Consider the following 13,312-nt stretch of genomic DNA (forward strand, 5'->3'; position numbering starts at 1 on the left):
GCTTAGAAATACTCGGCTGCGATGGGTAACAAATAAAGTCACTGGCACTAAAATGGTCTTCGCGCACACGTGAAGGGTCTCCTAATGAAGCATTGATACTTCGGAGTTTTAAAATAACGCACAAGTTTGTTGCCCTGGCTCTTGTCAAACACAACATACCGCCCATAATTCCTTTTCATTTTATTATGTATTTAAAATCAGTCGCACAGCTCACAATTGGAAATTTATATTAAAAAAATTAAAATTTTGAATAGTATAGGGTTAATAGTTGACATTTTAGTCGTAGTTCNTTAAAATTTTGAATAGTATAGGGTTAAGAGTTGACATTTTAGTCGCAGTTCAAAAGAGAGAAATGTCGAAATCACTTCTACCTTGTTATGCCTTGTGATAAAACAGGCTGACTTCCAAAACGTACCAATACAATGTTTGGATACTGTTCTACTGCGGTATTTAAACTCTTTGCATATGCAGAGTAGCGAAACATTGCAACGATATACATTGCATATTTGGAATATTTAATAAAACAATAATCATCATTTCGGAATTTTGCATTTTTAAAACACCAATGGTAACCAATAACAAACGAAGCATCAACTTTGTTTCTGATGCGCTGATTGCGCTAGCAATGCGTTTCGATAACTTTTCGGAGGGTTTTGGAAAAGTGTACATTGTCAACCAATTGTAGTTCGGCGTTATGGAACATTAAACTTTGTACGTATGCAATGCAATTGACGTTTTGGAAGTCAGCCACACTGAGATGAAACTGTGAGCATTGGCAGATTCATTCACGTTACAGATTCTGCAGCGTTGGCGTTTTGAAAAAATTGGAATGGGCGCACCTTAACGTTTATTAGCCAGAACGCAGAGCTTAGCAGTTTATTATAGTCTGATAAAGAGACACCCAACTTGGCCGCTGTGGTGTAGTGGTAAGCAGTGCGCGCTTCCACTCCGCAACGCCTGGGTTCAAGCCCTGGTCAAAGCAACATCGCAAAAAATATAGAAAAAAGGTGTTTTCTTAACAGCGGTCGTCCCTCGGCAGGCAATGGCAAACCTCCGAGTGTATTTCTGCCATGAAAAACAGCTTCTCATAAAAATACAATCGCCGTTCGGAGTCGGCGTAATATTGTAGGTCCCTCCGCTTTGTGTGACAACACNGTCGTCCCTCGGCAGGCAATGGCAAACCTCCGAGTGTATTTCTGCCATGAAAAACAGCTTCTCATAAAAATACAATCGCCGTTCGGAGTCGGCGTAAAACTGTAGGTCCCTCCGCTTTGTGTGACAACATCAAGGCGCACGCCACAAGTCGGAGGAGAAGCTCGGCCAAACACTAACATATGTGTAAGCGCCAATCTATTATTATTATTATTATTATTATTAACTTGAAAATAACTCTTACCAATTTTTTCAAAGAGTCTGCAGGAAGGTCTTTTTAATAAGCTTATAGCAAGAGATGCTGTTAGAATCAATGGATGCATGAATCCCCAAACTAGTGAGGAAAAATACTAGTTTACAACTAGAATTTCCTGACTGAAACCGAACTAGTTTGAAAATGCCCAGACTTGTACCAAGTACAAAAGGATTTATTCATGCCCAGGTTCATTTGACTTCTTCAGTTTAATACAGTAAAGTACATAAAATATTATAACTTTTATTTGGGTATATTGTAAACCATTAAAGCGAGTACATATTCAATTATTCTAGACTTGTTAAATTATGATAATAATCATAATGATTATTAATTAAAGCATGTTTTTTTTTGGATAACCGTTTAATGATCAAATTCCAATATTAGCACCTTAAATAAATAAAAAAATTTAATTCATTCATTCATTTTATTTATATGATTATTTTGTTATTTTTGATAATTTTCAGTTATTTTTAACTTATTTTAATTACAATTATCAACCAACAAGCCAAACTATGGACAAAAATTAGGAATATTTAATAACGGCATGAAATATTTGTTTATTTTAATATTTTTATTGAGCTTTGTACCACGATTGTTTATTAGGAAAAATTGAAAAAGCAACAAAGTCTAAGCGGTAGAAGTTATAGCACTATTTCGGAGATCACCTCATCTCCTCATCAGACTTCTTTTTTCTAGACTTCAGCAGGGATCGAACCTGCGTATTCGATGTTCAAAGTCAGAAGCGTTAACCACTGAGCTATGTACATCCCGTAAACTCTTGTTGCTAATTCATTTTCCTTATTCAACCAACTACTATCAAGTGCAGCTGATTTGCCGCTTAGACTTTGTTGCTTTTTCAATTTTTCCTAATAAACAATCGTGGTACAAAGCTCAATAAAAATATTGGCCCGTAGTTAGTTGCAGCTTTTTTGACAGATATCCCATTGAAAATTATGTCAAAAAGCTGCAACTAACTACGGGCCAATATTTTTATTGAGCTTTGTACCACGATTGTTTATTAGGAAAAATTGAAAAAGCAACAAAGTCTAAGCGGTAGAAGTTATAGCACTATTTCGGAGATCACCACATCTCCTCATCAGACTTCTTTTTTCTAGACTTCAGCAGGGATCGAACCTGCGAATTCGATGTTCAAAGTCAGAAGCGTTAACCACTGAGCTATGTACATCCCGTAAACTCTTGTTGCTAATTCATTTTCCTTATTCAACCAACTACTATCAAGTGCAGCTGATTTGCCGCTATTTAAACTCGACAGCGTGGTTGTTGTAGTCAATTCTATACATCCATTTGCTTTTCTTGCTTTTTTTATAGTTTCAGGCAGGCTCTTCCTAAGCTATGTATTTGTCAATGTTATTGTGGCTTGTTAACATTTTATTTTTAATATTTTTATTGAGCTTTGTACCACGATTGTTTATTAGGAAAAATTGAAAAAGCAACAAAGTCTAAGCGGTAGAAGTTATAGCACTATTTCGGAGATCACCACATCTCCTCATCAGACTTCTTTTTTCTAGACTTCAGCAGGGATCGAACCTGCGAATTCGATGTTCAAAGTCAGAAGCGTTAACCACTGAGCTATGTACATCCCGTAAACTCTTGTTGCTAATTCATTTTCCTTATTCAACCAACTACTATCAAGTGCAGCTGATTTGCCGCTATTTAAACTCGACAGCGTGGTTGTTGTTGTCAATTCTATACATCCATTTGCTTATTTTGCTTTTTTGTGTAGTTTCAGGCAGGCTCTTCCTAAACTATGTATTTGTCAATGTTATTGTGGCTTGTTAACATTTTATTTGTAATATTTATTTATTTTATTCTTATCCGAATCTCAAATTTTACGTTAATTATTACTTTCATTTAATTTTAAAAAGAAAGGACTGGAATGTGCAAAGTTAATGAATTTAATTTAATTTTATGATAACTTTTATTTTTATTTAAGTTCACCGAAAATGAACTAAAGTATTTATTTTATTTTTAACTAAAATGTTTTCTTTTGCATATTCAGTATTATTAAAAAAGATAAAAAGAAAATATTTATTGTACCTGAAACCTTTTACTTTTAATAACATTTAATGGAAAATGCATTTAAATTTATATTCGAAAGTTTGAAATATTTATGTATTTATTTTTCCTTTTAATTAATACTCAAAAAATTTAACACTAATTATTGGTAAATCTAAGAAGGCTAAATAAAAATGTGTAATATGTTAAAGTGTACGTAATCAAAAGTTTTTTATTGTATATTCAGGAATTCCTTTTATTCTTTGACTCCCAAAGTAGTGGTTTCGGTCCATAATTGAACTAGTATTTTTCTGTCTCTTTTGAACTAGTATGAGAATGGTATATTTCTGACCGAAATCTGACACTTGCCATCTCGTAGGACATCTCCATGTTAAAAATACCAGTTGATTGCATGGAAAAAAGATAGTTGGCTGACTAGTTCAGCATGCGGTTCATACTTGTTGTGAGGTAGTTTACAACTGGTACATTTGCTACAGGGAAGGTGCAAGTTTAAAGTGTCTAAAAACATGTTGATGTTTGGAATTTTTTTGTTTGCGGTGTTGCGCACTTTCTTCCATATATGTAACGAATATTCGCATTTTATTTTATGTGGATGAAAATGCGCAACACCGTTGTTGATATTTTTTTTTTTAATATTTTAAATTAAGTTTTATTGGTATAGTTATTGTTGGATAATGCTATACTTAAAACAAAAATAATAATAATTAAAATTAACTTGGAAAAAATATAATTAGAAGCCCAAACCGGGTGACCGTAGGATTTTGTCGCGGGGTGTACTTTTAAAAATGTGTGTTTTTATTTGTGTATAATTTAAGGTAAACTGTAAGCTTAATGAAACTTGTGGGACTTTTCGACAAAATTGGCTATGACTTTATAGGCTTGCTGAAGAGATCTCAATGATAAGTTACGTTAAATTACGACTACACCAACAGCCAATTTCACGAAAGTAATTTAAGTGAAAATGATTTTAATTTTTTGAAATTTATATGAAAATAGACAGAAAATAAAAAATCATTTTCCATTTAAATTGCTGGTGAAACCGGCAGTAACTGAAGCTGTACAATGAATTGAACAATAAACACACTGCAGTAGACAAAAACTTGAGTTTTGTTTGGTTGCAGGAATAAGAAGGGAACGCATTGACTGAAATGGTGAAAAGTACAGTTAAGCTCAAAAAGTTACACTTTTTGTCATTAATTTAGTACAATTTAATAATCTTAAATATCAACACTGGTGCGTTCAATAAGACTCAAAGAACAACCTAAAATAAGAGTCCGAATGTAGTAATTTATGAGGGCGATAAGAGCCGCAAAAAGAGTCTGAAATGATTCATATCTGGGGCCAAAAATTGTTTTAAAAGACTGCGAAATGAGCCGTATATGAGGCCAATAAGAGTCCAATATGACTCATATTGAGGCTCATTTTATGTATGAATTTAAGCTCATGTATGTCGACCTTCGGAGGAAGGGAAATACCCTAATATCGAACTCTTAAATGAGCTCATTATGAGCGTAAAGGCACCGAAATAGGACTCCTTAAAGACTCATTTATGACTCCAATTGTTTGCTGGGTTGTTAAAACAATTCAAGTTTTTGTATTGAATTTTTGGTTTAAAATTTCGTTTTCCCTTTTCAGTAGGGTTTGTTACACATTATCTTCTCTGTGCGAATTGATCGTGATAGATACGGATCTGAATAAGTGACTGGAACACGGCTGTTTGTCAAAAGCATACAATTTCGAACTCGCGTAAATGTACATTTGCTAAAATAGCATGAATGCTCTTCGAAAAAATATGTTCGAAAGTACTAAATGTTGCATTTTAAATGCAGCAAAAACGCTGCATTACGCGTAAAAGCACATTTAGAGCATTTAGTTCTAAATGCTACTCTAAATGTACATTTATCCATACAAAATTCGTTGCCTAAATGCAACTTAATGCAAATCCATTTCTACATTAAGAGTCTAAATGCTAAAAGCAACCCTGAGATCTTCAAAAATTTCCACGATTCGAACATGGTTAAATGAGAAAAAGTGGCAACATTGCTTTTTTGCGTATACAGTTGCTAGCTGCGTTTCAGTGATCGCCGATCGAGATTTCATTTATTATTGTACATTATTTGGAAAAAGAATAGTTGTGCTAATTCAACATTTATGTAATACTGATAGAAATCTGGCTCAATTTGTGATCAACTCTGTTTGTTTTTTTCCTATTTAGTTGAGAAAATTTCAATTGACAGCACCANCGTTTCAGTGATCGCCGATCGAGATTTCATTTATTATTGTACATTATTTGGAAAAAGAATAGTTGTGCTAATTCAACATTTATGTAATACTGATAGAAATCTGGCTCAATTTGTGATCAACTCTGTTTGTTTTTTTCCTATTTAGTTGAGGAAATTTCAATTGACAGCACCAACAAATGAATATATACACAAATAAATGTTCGGTTATGGTTAAAACAATTCAAGTTTTTGTATTGAATTTTTTGTTTAAAATATCTTTTTCTTTCTTTCTTTTCTTTTTCTTTTTTTGGCGCTGTAACCGCCTAAGCGATTTTGGCCGAGTTCAGCAAAGCACGCCAGTCGTTTCTCCTCTGTGCCAACTGACGCCAATTGGAAACGCCAAGTGAAGCCAAGTCCTTCTCCACCTGATCTTTCCATCGCAGTGGGGGCCTCCCTCTTCCTCTGCTACCACCAGCGGGTTCCGAGTTGAATACTTTCAGAGCTGGAGCGTCGGTGTCCATTCGAACGACATGACCAAGCCAGCGGAGCCGCTGTATTTTAATTCGCTGCACTATGTCCATATCGTTGTAAAGCTCATACAGCTCATCGTTCCATCGTCTGCGGTACTCGCCGTCGCCAACGCGTAAAGGCCCGTAAATCTTCCGCAAAATCTTTCTCTCAAACACTCCAAGAGCCGCCTCATCGGATGTTGTCATTGTCCATGCTTCTGCGCCATATACCAGCACGGGCATGATGAGTGACTTATAGAGCGTGGTTTTCGTACGTCGAGAGAGGACTTTACTCCTGAATTGCCTACTCAGTCCAAAGTAGCACTTGTTGGCAAGAGTGATTCTACGTTGGATTTCAATGCTGACATTATTATCGGTGTTAATGCTGGTTCCCAAGTAAACGAAATTCTCTACTTTCTCGAAATTGTAACTGTCAACAGTGACGTGGGTGCCAAGGCGCGAATGTGCTGACTGTTTGTTTGATGACAGGAGATACTTCGGCTAGTCCTCGTTTACCACCAGACCCATGCGCTTTGCTTCCCTATCCAACTTGGAAAAGGCAGAACAGACTTCGCGGTTTTTGTTACCGATGATGTCGATGTCATCGGCATAAGCCAGCAATTGCACGCTCTTGTAGTAGATTGTTCCTGAGCGGTTCAGTTCTGCAGCTCTTATTATCTTCTCCAACATCAGATTAAAGAAGTCACATGAAAGGGAGTCGCCCTGTCTGAAACCCCGTTTTGTGGCGAACGGCTCGGAGAGGTCTTTTCCAATTCTGACGGAGCTGGTGGTATTGCTCAACGTCATTTTACACAGCCGTATGAGTTTTGAGGGGATGCCAAATTCAGACATAGCGGCGTATAGGCAACTCCTTTTAGTGCTGTCAAAAGCGGCTTTAAAGTCGACAAATAGGTGGTGAGTGTCGATCCTTTTCTCGCGGGTCTTTTCCAAGATTTGGCGTATTGTGAATACCTGGTCTATGGTGGATTTGCCAGGTCTAAAGCCACACTGATAAGGCCCAATCAGTTCATTGACGGTGGGCTTCAGTCTTTCACACAATACGCTCGATAAGACCTTGTAACCTATGCTTAGAAGGCTGATCCCGCGGTAGTTGGCGCGAATGGCGGGGTCACCTTTCTTGTGGATTGGGCAGAGCACACTTAAATTCCAGTCGTCGGGCATGCGTTCATCTGACCATATTCTGCACAAGAGTTGATGCATGCACCTTATCAACTCCTCGCCGCCGTACTTGAATAGCTCAGCTGGCAGGCTGTCAGCTCCAGCGGCTTTGTTGTTTTTCAGCCGCGTTATTGCTATACGTACCTCGTCATAGTCAGGCGGTGGAACGTCGACTCCGTCATCATCGACTGCGGGCTCGGGTTCTTCTTCTCCACAACTTTCTGTGCTGCTACCATTTAGTAGGGCGGAAAAGTGTTCCCTCCATAATTTAAGTACGCTCTGGACATCAGTTACTAGGTCGCCATTATTGTTCTTACAGGAGTGCGCCCCGGTCTTTAAACCTTCCGTAAGTCGCCTAACTCTCTGGTAAAATTTTCGGGCATTCCTCCTGTCGGCCAGCATTTCAAGCTCTTCGCACTCACGTATTTCTGCCTCTCTCTTCTTGTTGCGGCAAATACGTCTCGCTTCCCTCTTCAGATCCCTATAGCGGTCCCACATAGCGCGCGTTGCGCCCGATCGCAGCGTGGCCCTGTAGGCGGCATCTTTTTTCTCTGCAGCTTCCTGACACTCCTCATCGTACCAGTTGTTCTTTCGGGCTCGCTGAAATCCGACTACTTCTTCGGCGGCGGTACTTAATGAGCGGGAAATGTGGTTCCACTGCTCGCATATGTCGGTTTGTTGAAGAGTGCTCTCTGAGAGCAGGTGTGAGAGTCGAGTAGCGAAAGCGCTGGCTGTCTGTTGTGATTGCAGCTTTTCGACGTTAAGCTTTCCTTGCATATTTGGGCGCACATTTTTTGCTGCACAGAGGCGGGGGCGTATCTTGGCTGCAACAAGATAGTGGTCCGAGTCGATGTTTGGGCCTCGGAGTGTGCGTACGTCTAAAACACTGGAAGCGTGCCTTCCGTCTATCACAACATGATCGATTTGGTTTCTCGTTTTTCGATCCGGAGACAGCCACGTAGCTTGATGGATCTTTTTATGCTTGAACCTAGTACTGCATACTACCATGTTTCGGGCCCCGGCGAAGTCGATCAGCCTCAATCCGTTGTCGGACGTTTCGTCGTGGAGGCTGAATTTTCCGACGGTGGTTCCAAAGATCCCTTCTTTGCCCACCCTGGCATTGAAGTCGCCAAGCACGATTTTGATATCATGACGGGGGCAGCGCTCGTACGTGCGCTCCAAGCGCTCATAGAAGAGATCCTTGGATGCCTCATCCTTCTCTTCCGTCGGGGCATGGGCGCAGATGAGCGAGATGTTGAAGAATCTCGCTTTGATGCGGATTGTGGCTAGACGCTCGTCCACCGGGGTGAACGACAGTACTCGGCGACGGAGTCTCTCTCCCACCACAAATCCAACTCCGAATTTGCGCTCCTTTACATGGCAGCTGTAGTAGACGTCGCAAGGCCCCAGACATTGTTTGCCTTGCCCCGTCCAACGCATTTCTTGGATGGCGGTGATGTCAGCTTTTGTCCTTACGAGGACATCAACCAGCCGGGCAGAGGCACCTTCCCCATTAAGGGTCCGGACATTCCAGGTGCATGCCCTCAAATCGTAGTCCTTTAAACGTTTGCCGTGGTCGTCATCATAAGGGGGGGTCTCATCCGAGGCTTTGCCTTGCTTCTTCACTGGAAGTGGTTTTTACGTGGCGGGTCCCAAGCCCAGCGCACAACCCATTGCTGGGACGGGGGTGGTTTCGCAACCAAATACACGTTTATATAGCGAGCCGCTTGCTCCAAGCAGACACCCGCTTGCAGCCGCACCTACTGGTGAACAGACGCTGCAGACTTCAGTGAGCCCTTAAACCGAATAAGTCAGAGTGGCCCCACCGAAGCTCCCTCTCTTTCTGCCGTGACCCAAGGCTCCACTCGGATTGGTTACCGCATCTCGCACATGGGTTGCTCACGTTGCCCAGAGTGCGCGAACGAGGACGCAAGAGTCGGGATTGAGTATAGCCATGCAACTGTAACTGCATACCCAGTGCAATGACTATACCCCATTGCACAATATCTTTTTCCTTTTCGTAAATAGAGCTTCATACAAATTTTGACAGTTCTTTTGCGAGGCTCGTAAATTTACGAGCTTTACTTGCGATTGTTCAAATAAGACATGTTGAATATCAAATAGTAGCACGATTTGTTTTTAAATATAATGTTAATGAAGTGAGTTTTAAAGTAAAAACTTCATATGTTATAAAAAATATATTTTTATAAAAACTTAATTTTTCATAAATTTTTTCAATAAAGTATAATATTATTGCACGTCAAAAGACAGGTATTGTTATTACCTTTCTAACGACATAAAAGTCCTTAAAATATCATAAATTGTTTACGAGATATTTAAGTTTAAAAAAATTATTTTTTTACTTTTTGACCTTGAATAAAACTTACTTTTTTTGTTTCCACCAAAAAAAATTATGTTGCAATCTGTATAAATTCCTCTATAGAGCCCACGGTTATCACACGAAAAAAAATTTGCTGATCAGAATTTACAAAAAAGTTACCTAAAAGTTACCAAGTAAAAAACAACGTTTTATTATACAATAAACTTTAAAANTAGATATTGTGTACTTATTGGGCAATCCAAGGTTGTCCTTTAGTATAGTTAAAAAGAAACTTAGTTTATTTGCCATAAATAAGATATGGGTACAATAAAGTTTTATTAAAAGAAAACTAAACAAATTCATTTTACATATGAGGACATGAAGGCCAGAGGAGCCTATCTACAAAAAATGTTTTTTAGTTATATGAGATAGAAGGATCTATGCGGTCTTTTACTAAAAAGTTCATCGGCATCGGCTAGAATCGGCACAAAACTGAGTATCGGCATCGGATGACAGACAACATCCAACATCAAAAAATATTTGCAGACAGCTCACAAACATGAATTTTGTTGGTTGAAGGTGTTTCAAGTTTTTGCCATACAAAAGTAGGTTCGAAAATTTTCTTTTATATGGTGGGCACTGCCAGCAAAAAAAATTGCTGAAAATTAACAAGATTTTATAGCAGCTTGAAATTTGCATTGCATTATACTAGAATTAAATGGCCTAAAAAAGTTTGAAATTTTGGTGAAAATAAGCAGAATTTTTCTAATTTTTGTACAAAGTTTGAAATCTGAATTTATATGTGGTGTTTGTTGTATACCAGCTTTTTATAAAAAAATAATAAACATTAAATAAATAAAAGACAAATGCCAAAACCGGTCAACATATCGCAATTTTTTTTATTTTGTGGACCACTATATGTATGTATATACATACATACTTAGCATATAAGTTCTTATGCATTGAGTGCAAAAGAGTGTATTTTAGTACAAAACGAAATTAAATTTTATGTTCCTAAATATTTCTTACTTAGTACAAAAAAAGTAGTAAAAAAGTGTTTTATGTAATGTACATAATTGTGTTACCCTGCGGCTCACCACTTTCCCGTGAAAATCAAATGACTTACAAACACATTCACAACTTTTTTGTCATCTCACCTACACACTTACAAATTTTTTTTTTCAACTGTCAACAAAATTGTTTTAATTAGTTAAAAAGGATCTTTAAGCAGGATCTTAATATACATATATATAAAGTAAATATATACTCTTTCTGTAGTAATCTCTTTCATATCACATATTTTCATTTGTTAATTTTAAAAGAAATAAGATTTCAATGTAGTTTAACCCTTTCCCTGCATTTGTACAATATATTGTACATTTCATTTTTTGTAACATGGGAAGCGTGCTACTAAAAATCTTATTAATATTTTTGAAAATAAATTAAACTTTATGAAGTTTTGGAATGTTCCGAATAGTTTGCGTACATTTCAAAATCGAAAACGTTTTAAAAATATTTTTAGAATTTAATTTAAAAATAGGCCATTTTATAAAATTCCAGTGACTCGCAAGTTGTGGTAATTTACTGTACAAAAAATACGTGAAAGTCAAGTAAAATCGCTAATAAAAGCACAGAGTATGGAAATATAAAGAGCAGTTCATCATATAAGAATGCTAAAATTAAACTATCATGATTTGAAATATTTTTCTCGAGTGGTAAAAAAAAGTACAATATATTGTACATTTACACTGAAAGGTTGTAAGTGTCTTGTATAATATATCGTACAAACGTCCGCAAAGGTTGCAGTTGAACAAGCAATTAGAGTGGTTTTTGCCGTGGTTTTTGAAGAGCTTGTGCGCTGTTGTTGCAGTAAAGGGTAGGTTTTAGATTTCTTGATCTACTGAGGGCTAAAAAACCGTGAAGCTTTATTAAAACGGGTCATTTGTATTTTATATCGCAATTTCATATGAAATTTTTCCAAATTTCATTATATAATTCCTTTCTCATGGAGAAAATTTAAACTTTTTTAATGCAAATCTTAACTAAAGATAATTAAAAAGATATAAAATATTCATTCCAACATATCTGCAATAAAATCAATTATTTTGTATATAAATAAGTTCATTATCAATGAAATAAAAGTTTTATTCCGTCAAACTTGGTGAAATACTTATTGAATTTTCTGGAGTGTTTTTACTCCTTTGCGGACTTTTGTACAATATATTGCACAATTTTGAGGTAGCCCTAATAGCTACCCAAAACAACTTTTGAATATTTTTTCTTTACTTTTGGTATTATGAGGCTCTATGAACCTTGTAATTAAGATGAAAATTTTTTATATTCATCAGGAACGGATTTGACCGGAAAGGGTTAAAATACACTGTTAAAAAACTAAATTTGATTTATTTATGGATTTGTATGAATTTTACTGAAAAGAGAGGTAACCAGTTTCCTCTTTTAATGTGTCCAAATTTGCACATTAAACATTGCCCGTTTAATTCTACATACCAAATTTCGAGAACGAAAAATGACACTGAAGATGGCACAACGCCGAAACCGGTTATCCCCAATCAGATTATGGTTACAACTAGAACAGTTACAAACAGAAGGACTTTTGAAGGTTGGTTTGGAAGAAAATTACACAATATGAAACAAAGAAAAGTTCAATTATATAATGCAGCAAAATGGTCCAGCTCTTTTATGGTCTGGCAAAAGTATAAACAGTATAGGAATTTCTATGCTTATTTGAAGTTCATTAGCATAGAAATTCCTATACTGTTTATACTTTTGCCAGACCATAAAAGAGCTGGACCAACTTCATATCCAAAAAAATTTATGCATCAAATGACCAAAATATAATGTAATAATAATAATAGATTGGCGCTTACACATATGTTAGTGTTTGGCCGAGCTTCTCCTCCGATTTGTGGCGTGCGCCTTGATGTTGTCACACAAAGCGGAGGGACCTACAGTTTTACGCCGGCTCCGAACGGCGATTGTATTTTTTGTGAGAAGCTGTTTTTCATGGCAGAAATAGTCAGAGGTTTGCCATTGCTTGCCGAGGGACGACCGCTGTTAAGAAAAAACTTTTTTTTTCTATATTTTTGCGATGTTGCTTTGACCAGGGTTTGAGATAAGATAATGTGGAAAACAATAAAACAATTATTGTTAAATGAGGAAAGAGCCGAAATATGCAAAATAATAGTGAATTCCAAAGAGCAAAAAATAAAGCAGTAATTGCTAACGAACTAAACAGGTTTTTGTAACAAGCATCGAAGACCTCAATAGAATCATCGCCCAAGTGCCCTTTACCAGCAACAAAAAACCCTGTGATACGCATTTTAAATTTAAACCCTTACAGCCGCACTCAGAAACGTTCCTTAAATTAGCTCTAACGGGCACTTAACTAATGATCGTTAAATCTGTTAATTAATGTTTCCTCTCAGAGGAAAAATAATAAATCTTACTAATATTATAACTAAATGTGAAAGTTTGTATGTTTGGATGTTTGGGAAATCATCACGCGGAAACGACTGAACGGATTTGCATGAAATTTTGTACCCAGATAGCTTATGGGCCAGATTGGTTAATAGGCAATTCTTTAAGAGTTGCCACCTGTTAAAAAAGTTTAATTTAT

The sequence above is a fragment of the Rhagoletis zephyria genome, unplaced genomic scaffold (genome assembly GCF_001687245.7).
Source record: "Rhagoletis zephyria isolate East Lansing unplaced genomic scaffold, Rhagoletis_zephyria_1.1 Rzeph_scaffold_00793, whole genome shotgun sequence".
Lineage (NCBI taxonomy): Eukaryota > Metazoa > Arthropoda > Insecta > Diptera > Tephritidae > Rhagoletis > Rhagoletis zephyria.